We start from the raw sequence: 9,836 nt of genomic DNA, 5'->3' as shown, positions 1-9,836 counted from the left end.
GAGGAGAAAGTATATTAATAGTATTTTAATAAATTATAGAAATCCGTGACAATTTTAAATTTATTTAAATTGTATATCTAAACTAAATTACTTAGTCCATTACTTTTGAATAAAAAAAACGAGTATATATATATATATATATATATATATAAACCCAGGCTGAACATCTCAATATTATTGGGATTAGTCGAACAACCTAAGAACAGTGGTCCGTCCGAATAATCCGCATATAACGATTTACAAAACTGAATACTTGACATAAACAACTTCAGTAAAAGAAAAGCATTGCACAAACGGTGAATTCAGTCAAATGATAAAATTAGATTTAAACCAAGAAATCAAACTATAATCATATCATTACATTATGAAACTTTCAAATTTAATTATAAATTTCCTGTTTTTTTGGTTCTTATGTTCATGGCATGCAGGTTTCGCATTATCACCAATCTGGCGGAGATGCAAAAGGCTTTACTTGTCATGAAGCACACATTCCCAGACATTACCTCCTCCGTTGAAAAGAAAGCAGTTGACTTTCAATAGCTGAGACACCATCAATTAGTACTGTTAACGCCGCTTCTCGTGATATTTGTTCCAGGTGAGAGTGGCTGATTCGATATAAAACATTAAATGGTTAAATATGTTAAATCTTCGCAGAATCGTACATTCATAAAAAAACACGTTATTGATTTTAACCTTTTTTCACAGTTAATAAATTTTGTGCTTAAAATAAATTATGTTTTTTTGTTTTGATTGTTTGAAATTGTTTAGAAATTAGTTTGACTGTCGATGTTTGCATACGTTTTCATGAAATGCATATGTATTCGGAGACAGAACAGTAAAATGAAAGTGTAGTAACTGTTCATCGTCTGCGTACTTATAACATCCATGTTCGGCATTAGCATTATTATGGCAAATTAAGGCTTGGCTTGTTGAAATGAGGTGTAATTTTTCTGAGTCTCATGAGTTGCATCATCCTAGGCATTATTTCCTCCTTTCACATGGAGATGAATAACTGCTACTTCAAAATACCAAACGACCATTGTTGTTTGTAATATATTTTTTTAATGCCAGAATGTCCCATCAGTTAAATTGGCTTTTTCACGTTAAATTGTTTTGTGGTTCAGTTTTGTAAAATTTTAATTAATAAAAACAAATTCTTTTTATTTTTTACTTTTACATTTATACAATCAATAAACATGTGTGCAAAAATATGATTTAATGTTTTGTTCTGAAAATTGTTTATCTGTCATGATTTGTACACGTTTTATGAAATATTAATTCGGATGCATTACAGTAAAATGTCGACATCCCAATGCTATCAGAAGACGTAACTACACAAACCACCAGAACTACGAACCGTACAATTTTTGGCAATGTAAATATAGTTTCTTGCGGATTGATGGTTGTTCCATACTGAGATACAAAAGAAATCTAGTTGAATTACAAACATACCTTTAACAATAAAAGTGACGATAAATTTCGTTTTATTACAAAGATATTGTTTCAACCTCATCCTTACAACCAGTCATACAAAAACACGTTATTGATTTTAACCTTTTTTCACAGTTAATAAATTTTGTGTTTAAAATAAATTATGTTTTTTTTGTTTTGATTGTTTGAAATTGTTTAGAAATTAGTTTGACTGTCGATGTTTGCATACGTTTTCATGAAATGCATATGTATTCAGAGACAGAACAGTAAAATGAAAGTGTAGTAACTGTTCATCGTCTGCGTACTTTTGGCCTTTTCCAATGTTTCTTACATTTGTTTATTATTTATTAATTAATTTTACTATTATTGTGGGGAAAAGAAGTAAAGAGAGCAAGACAGAGAGTCGAATTTACGATGTTCTTTCGTAGAAAATATATCAACAAAACAAATACAGTTAACTCTCAATTTATAAAAAAAGATTTATTACTTTTTAGGAAATATTTCAATGAAAATAATAGTTCATTTATGAGTGAACAAAAGGGGGAAATTAGTTGAGATTAAGGAAGTTTTAAAATAATTGTTTACATAAAATTAGTTAAAAATGAGCATGCGATAGTAGAAGGGGGAATACAAAAGTTAGTTACTGTGTCTGTGTGTTCGCCCACATTGTTTTATCAGCCGACTCGCCTGCTATGTTCACAGTGTTGTCGCGTTAGTTTTGAGCTGCAGACAGTAGTGATATATATATCTTCCAACACTATCTCTAAATTTTGTTAACTGCACTTTTTTTTGGAAAATACAGAGGTTTTTAAAGATTTTCACCGGCTCCCAGACACATAATTTCCGACAGCCCGGAAAACTCTCTGATTGGTCAAAAAAAATCAAAACATTGAACCTCCAGAGCAATTCAGTAAAAAGAAAAAGGGCGCCTCTAGCCGCTTGCGCAGAAAACGTCTCGGGGCACTTGAATTTCCGGCAGCGAAAGAGTGAACATCGTAGCTCACCATATAACTTTCCGCCCAGTAAACGGAGTTTAAAGGTTCATCGTTCATGATAAATAGCTTTGGTTTTTTTTTTTTTTGTGAAGGAAAGTTTGGTAGTATATTTACATGTAAATGTAGGTTGGAAAAAAAAATTTTTTTTTTTTGTTTAGAAAATTTTTACATCATTTTTATTTTTAATAATAAAAATATGTGTTGTCCTTTTTCCACCTGATGGTTCTCCCGGACTTTGATTTAGTTTGTTTCTTTTCAACCTCTGTATCAGAGGAAGATACAAAAGTGTCAGATACTGGAAGGGGTGGAACAAAATCTTTTGACGTTGTTGAAGAATATGCAGGCTTCAATCTATCTATGGAAACGTTACTGTGTACATCATCAGACATTTTAATAGTAAAATATTTGCCATGACGATGTACTACTTGGAATGGACCTGTATATGGAGCTTCCATAGATTTTCGAATTCTGTCTGTTCTCAACCAGACGCTGTCACAAATTTGAAGATCCTTAGGAATGTACACAGTAGGTAAAGAATGGAGGTGTCCACTGGATAATCCGTCTGTGTCAAATTTCCGCATCTCCTCAGCTAGAGCTTTTATGTGAGCATCTGTTATATCAATGTTTGCATCCTCGTACGCATCGATTAACAATCTAGGTATCTGTGCATTAGCATCCGTAACTGCAGTAAATGGTGAATAATTGGAATCGTTGGGTGTAATCCTGATACCTAGAAGAACTATAGGAAGAGCAGACAACCAAGATTCTCTTCTGGCAATAATTGCTGTCTTTAATGTTCTGTGTGCTCGCTCGATCATTCCGTTTGCTTGGGGATGGTACGAAGTCGTTCTCAGCCTGTGAAACCCTATAATTTTTGACAGTTCTGAGAACAGCTCAGACTCGAATTGGCTACCTCTGTCTGTAACGACATTGAGGGGCACACCAAATCGCGATATCCACAGATCAACAAAAGCAGTTGATACTGACGCTGCAGTTATTTCGGTCAATGGGCAAGCCTCTACCCATCTCGTATTTCTATCGATGCATGTTAATAAATAACGATAGGGAGAGAAATACGGGTTTGTTTTGCTCTTGACTGGTGGTAGAGGGCCAACAATGTCAATGTGTACAGTTTGAAATCTGCTGGATGGCAATTCAAATGGATGCACGTCACTTTTTGTGTGTTTGTTTATCTTTGCTTGTTGGCAATGCTGACATTCCTTGCACCATTCCTTTATTGACTTGGCCATTTTGGGCCAAAAATATCTGGAAGTTATCATTTTAGTTGAAGCAGCAATTCCAGGGTGTGACAAGTTGTGTAAACTGTCAAAAACAGATTTCCGGAGCTTTTGTGTGACAAAAGGTCGTGGAAAAGGTAAAGACACGTCACATAGGATTGTATTATGTTCATTAATCTGATACGGCTTTAGTTGATCACATAGAGTTTTTGTTTCTTCATCAGTGGTTTGGTGATTGGCCATCTCCTGTAAGTCACAAATATCAATTGTGATTGCATACGCTGGTCGCGATAAGCAATCAGCTACAATGTTCTGTGAACCTTTTATGTGTGAAATATCAGTCACATATTCACTCAAGAAACAAAGGTGACGCTGTTGTCTATCGGATTTTAAAGGTGTTTGGCTTTTAAAGGCGCTGCAGAGCGGTTTATGATCTGTTAATAACAACAAGTTTCTGCCTTCCACCTGATGTTTAAAATACAAGACTGCTAAATAAGCAGCTAGCAATTCTCTGTCAAAGGTAGAATATTTTTGTTGAGTTTGTGATAACTTTTTTGAAAAGAATCCAATAGGAATTGGTTGATTGTCAATCATTTGATGAAGTGCTGCTCCAACAGCGTAACTGGAACTGTCCGTAACAAGCTGATAATTAGTAGCTTTTGAATCGGGATAAGGTAGAGCGGTTACACCTGATAAACTTGTTTTTATCCTTTCAAAGGATTCAACTTCCTCCTTTGTAAAATCTATTTTCTTAGATTTTTGATTCAACCGAATACACTCGGTGAGTGGTAAACTGATTTCACTGAAATTTGGAACTAATTTTCTGTAAAAATTTGCCATGCCAAGGAATCGACGCAGTGATTTTGAATCGTTTGGTTGAGGAAATTCATTTAATTCGCGGATTTTCTAGTCACTTGGCTTAAGACCATCAACAGATATGTGAAATCCCAAAAATTCAAGTTGAAAAACATTGAAAATACATTTAGAAAGGGAAATTTTAAGGTCGTACTCACTGAGTTTCTGTGAAACAGTGTCGAGGTGTTTGGAATGCTCTTCTTCACTATTTGAGAAAATAAGAATATCATCGATGTATATAAAAATACAATCAATGTCGCGGAAAATATTGTCCATCATCCTTTGGAAAGTACTAGATGCGTTCCGCAAACCGAAAGGCATGTAATTGTACTCATATAAACCGAAGGGTGTTGTGATGGCTGTTTTGCATACATCATCCGTATGGACTGGTACTTGGTGATAAGCAGAAGATAAATCAATTTTTGAAAAAACTTTCTTACCGTGCAGTTTTGATGACAAGGAATTTATGTTTGGCACTTGGTATCGATCGGGTTTTATTATAGTGTTTAGTAACCTGTAGTCACCTACAGGTCTATAAGTCCCATCAGATTTATTCACCATGTGCAAGGCCGAACTCCACTCTGATTTAGAGGGGGATATAATTCCGGCATTCTGGAGTTTCCTGAATTCCTCTTTTGCTATGTTGTATTTCTGGGCTGATAACTGCCTCGTTTTAGAGAAAGATGGAGGGTTACTGCCAGTTTCAATTCTATGAAACACTTTAGGTTTTGTTGCATTGGAATCGCGATGTGGAGAAATTAAGTTGGGATATTTTTGCGAAATTGTGTGAACTGTTGTGTCGGCAACGTTATCCGAGCATAACGCAATGTTCATAAGTATTGGTGATGGCTGTGCGTTTGAATATCTTTTGGTTGTTTGATCAATCAATTTGTTATTTGTGCAATCAACTATTAATCCAAAATGATTCAGAAAATCATAACCTAGGAGAGGTCTGGTAGTTTCTGCAATGAGAAAGGTCCAAGTGAAATCACGCCTCAAGTTATGAAGTGCCAGGTTTAATACTGCTTGACCGGAACATTCAATGTTCTGACCGTTAGCTGACACAATTGAGATGTTTGTTGGGTATATAACTATACCGCTTATATATTTTCTTGGGATTACAGATATTGCAGCTCCCGTATCCACAACAAAATTCAATTTTATAGCTCCTAACCGTGCGGCTACTTCAAGAAGCGGCGAAGATGTGGAAGCTATCACGCTTCGCCGGGTTAGTTTTCCGATGTTTTACTAAAAGCAGGGGAGGCAGGACGAGAACTGGGTTGCATTTGCACATTCCGTTTGTCTGGCCATTTACACCATGGTTTGCAATATTTTGCACGTTCGGCAAAATATAGATGTGAACGGCAGATTTTGGGTCTCTGATCCTTGTTAAAAGGACGAACTCCATTTGGACAATTATATGATTTTTGTGACGGATTACTTTTTCTTTGAGATCCGTCATCACTCTGGTTACGATGGTTTTGGTTCCATGATATCTGTTGTATATGCGTGGCTTCCTGTCTATTAAAATATAACAGCAGGTCATCGGACATTTTACCAAGTCTTTCCAGATCGAGATCAATTTGTGCTGCTACCACGGGTTTGATCGAATGAGGTAGGGCTTGGATGAACTTATGTCGGACAATGTCTTCTCCAACACCAATTCTACCTGCTAACGACATGAGTTCGTTCAAATAAATCGAAGGACGTCCTGTCATGATTGAAGATGACATTAGTTTGTCCAGCATTTCAGGCTTTGATTTTTCATACTGATTAATCACAGCATCTTTTAACTTATCAAAGTCTTTTGATTCCAGTATGCTGTTTTGTAATTTTCCAACTATATCCGTTGGTAGTGACGCGAGAATATGATAAAATTTTTGTCTTGGTTGCTTAATGTTCATAATACTGAACTGGGCTTCCATTATTGAAAACCAAGCTAGTACATTTGAATCAATAAATGCCGGAGTTTTAATCGCTATTGACTGCACTGGTTTATCTTGTTCTGCTGCCATGTCGACTTCGTTTTCTGCCATTTTAGTTTTCCCTTTTGTTATTCACACTTTTGCTGTATGTTGTCTTTTATAATTTTGTTATGAAGATAGGTTTTTATGTTAAAATTTTTTTTTTTTTTTTTTTTATTCAGAAGGATTTGTTTTATCGTTTTCATACAAAAATTTTTTTATTTTTGTTGAATTTCCATAGTTTTTCGCGACCTTGGTGAAATTGTTTCTTGAGTTTTTTATTTACTTTTGTTGAAATTCACATCAAAAGTTGGTTATTTGAAGTATTAGAAGGCAGTTTTTTTGTTTGTTTGTTGGTCCATGGTGAATTTCTAGTGAAATTATTTCTTGGGTTTTCATTTTGTTTAGTTTCATTGAAATTCACATCAAAAGATGTGTTACTTGAAGCATCAGAAGATAGCCCTTTTTTTTTATATAGAAATGTTTGCGTGTTCAAAATAATCACGTCGGTGGGTCGCCAGTTTTGGCCTTTTCCAATGTTTCTTACATTTGTTTATTATTTATTAATTAATTTTACTATTATTGTGGGGAAAAGAAGTAAAGAGAGCAAGACAGAGAGTCGAATTTACGATGTTCTTTTGTAGAAAATATATCAAAACAAATACAGTTAACTCTCAATTTATAAAAAAAGATTTATTACTTCTTAGGAAATATTTCAATGAAAATAATAGTTCATTTATGAGTGAACAAAAGGGGGAAATTAGTTGAGATTAAGGAAGTTTGAGTTGATAATTATTTACATAAAATTAATTAAAAATGAGCATGCGATAATAAAAGGGGGAATACAAAAGTTAGTTACTGTGTCTGTGTGTTCGCCCACATTGTTTTATCAGCCGACTCGCCTGCTACGTTCACAGTGTTGTCGCGTTAGTTTTTGAGCTGCAGACAGTAGTGATATATATATCTTTCAACACTATCTCTGAATTTTGTTAACTGCGCTTTTTTTGGAAAATACAGAGGTTTTTAAAGATTTTCACCGGCTCCCAGACACATAATTTCCGACAGCCCGGAAAACTCTCTGATTGGTCAAAAAAATCAAAACATTGAACCTCCAGAGCAATTCAGTAAAAAGAAAAAGGGCGCCTCTAGCCGCCTGCGCAGAAAACGTCTCGGGGCACTTGAATTTCCGGCAGCGAAAGAGTGAACATCGTAGCTCACCATATACTTATAACATCCATGTTCGACATTAGCATTATTATGGCAAATTAAGGCTTGGCTTGTTGAAATGAGGTGTAATTTTTCTGAGTCTCATGAGTTGCATCATCCTAGGCATTATTTCCTCCTTTCACATGGAGATGAATAACTGCTACTTCAAAATACCAAACGACCATTGTTGTTTGTAATATATTTTTTTAATGCCAGAATGTCCCATCAGTTAAATTGGCTTTTTCACGTTAAATTGTTTTGTGATTCAGTTTTGTAAAATTTTAATTAATAAAAACGACAAATTCTTTTTATTTTTTACTTTTACATTTATACAATCAATAAACATGTGTGCAAAAATATGATTTAATGTTTTGTTCTGAAAATTGTTTATCTGTCATGATTTGTACACGTTTTATGAAATATTAATTCGGATGCATTACAGTAAAATGTCGACATCCCAATGCTATCAGAAGACGTAACTACACAAACCACCAGAACTACGAACCGTACAATTTTTGGCAATGTAAATATAGTTTCTTACGGATTGATGGTTGTTCCATACTGAGATACAAAATAAATCTAGTTGAATTACTAACATACCTTTAACAATAAAAGTGACGATAAATTTCGTTTTATTACAAAGATATTGTTTCAACCTCATCCTTACAACCAGTCATACAATTTTATCCTTCAATTATGGCAGAAAACAAGCCGCATTGATCATCATCATCATCATCATCTGCATGTCATTGCTTTTCATCCACAAGAAGAGAATCTTCGGCTGCTGCTTCTACAGGTATAACATTGGGTAACAACCAAAAGAAAAAAAAACGTCAGTGGTTTCTCAGCTGATTTAGACTAATTTTGGTGTTCTGAGTCCGAATATCACATTGATTTTGCTCTATCGTGTCAACTTTTTGAGATACAGCAATAGCCCTACCTGACGAGCTATACATATGCTAATATCAGGGGTTTTGAGTTCAATCATATTTTTCTTAACGAATTTATCAAATTACAATGCACAGACACGAATAATATTATAAATAATTAATATATTTGTGTTTATCATAATTTTATGTGTATAAATATGTCTAGAATTTATTATATTTTTGTGTGAATTTAGGCTGAGGGTTATACTTGAGCAAATTTGGGTCATTCTTCCCAAAGACTCCGTAGTGACAATATTACCTCAGATTCTCTCTCATATTCTCATTACCTTAACATTCATTGCCTTTGCCTTAAATTAACTCATTGTGTGTTTAGACGTGAAAGTTGGTGCACGCAAGTTTTGTTATGCGGGTTCGTGTCTCTGAAAAATAGTACAATTATGGAATATTCAGTGGCTATAAATCCTAGTACTAATTTATTAACTGTCTGTTTCTGTATTAGCGTATTAAAGAGCAGTAAACGGGGGATTCAGCTTATATTTGTTTATTTTCCTTTTTCGAATTCATCGGGTTTTTAGAACAATAAAGGGAATTCCACAATTAGCCAATCAAACCAATACCTGTCTCGCCATAACTCCATAGGAATATATAAATAAAATATAATTCCAAATTTACTTAATTAACCCTTAGCCAATCAAATTGATTCTAAATTTCATTGTCTGACACTCAGCTGCATCTTTCTGCGAAGAAATTCCTGTGCCAGCGTTCACACAGCTTCCCGACAGCGACGACGAGGCCACCAGTCCACCACTACAGACGAGAAAGGATATACAGAAGAGTTCGATGGTCCGCAGCTCTAGGTGTGTCAGAAATTTCGTGAAAATAGTGAATAATTCCACCCCATCTTTCCAAGCTTATAATTCCTCGAAAAATGTAATGCAAGCCCTAATTTTTTTTTCAATTAAAGGAGCAAGGACCAAGGACCAAGGTTTCATTAAAACAAAACAAAACAAAAACGTGTTTTTTTTTTTGTTTTGTTTTAATGAAATAAAAAAAAACAACGTGTTTTTTTTTAAGGTTTTAAACTTCGGACTTTACAGGTAAATTTCTAAAAAACAGTTCTTTTTTTTTTGTTTTAAATTTGAATATATTATTTATTGACCTTTTCTCTTCAATTTGTGATATATAAGACTCTGGTACATAAATTAATTATTTACTTTTTAATAGACATTTCAAAATGGGAGGCGTGAATTATTCGAC

This window comes from Euprymna scolopes, chromosome 27 (genome assembly GCF_053919585.1).
Source record: "Euprymna scolopes isolate OS-2025 chromosome 27, ASM5391958v1, whole genome shotgun sequence".
Taxonomy (NCBI): domain Eukaryota; kingdom Metazoa; phylum Mollusca; class Cephalopoda; order Sepiida; family Sepiolidae; genus Euprymna; species Euprymna scolopes.
The sequence above is the reverse complement of the archived record's forward strand: the minus strand, read 5'-3'. Positions refer to the sequence as shown.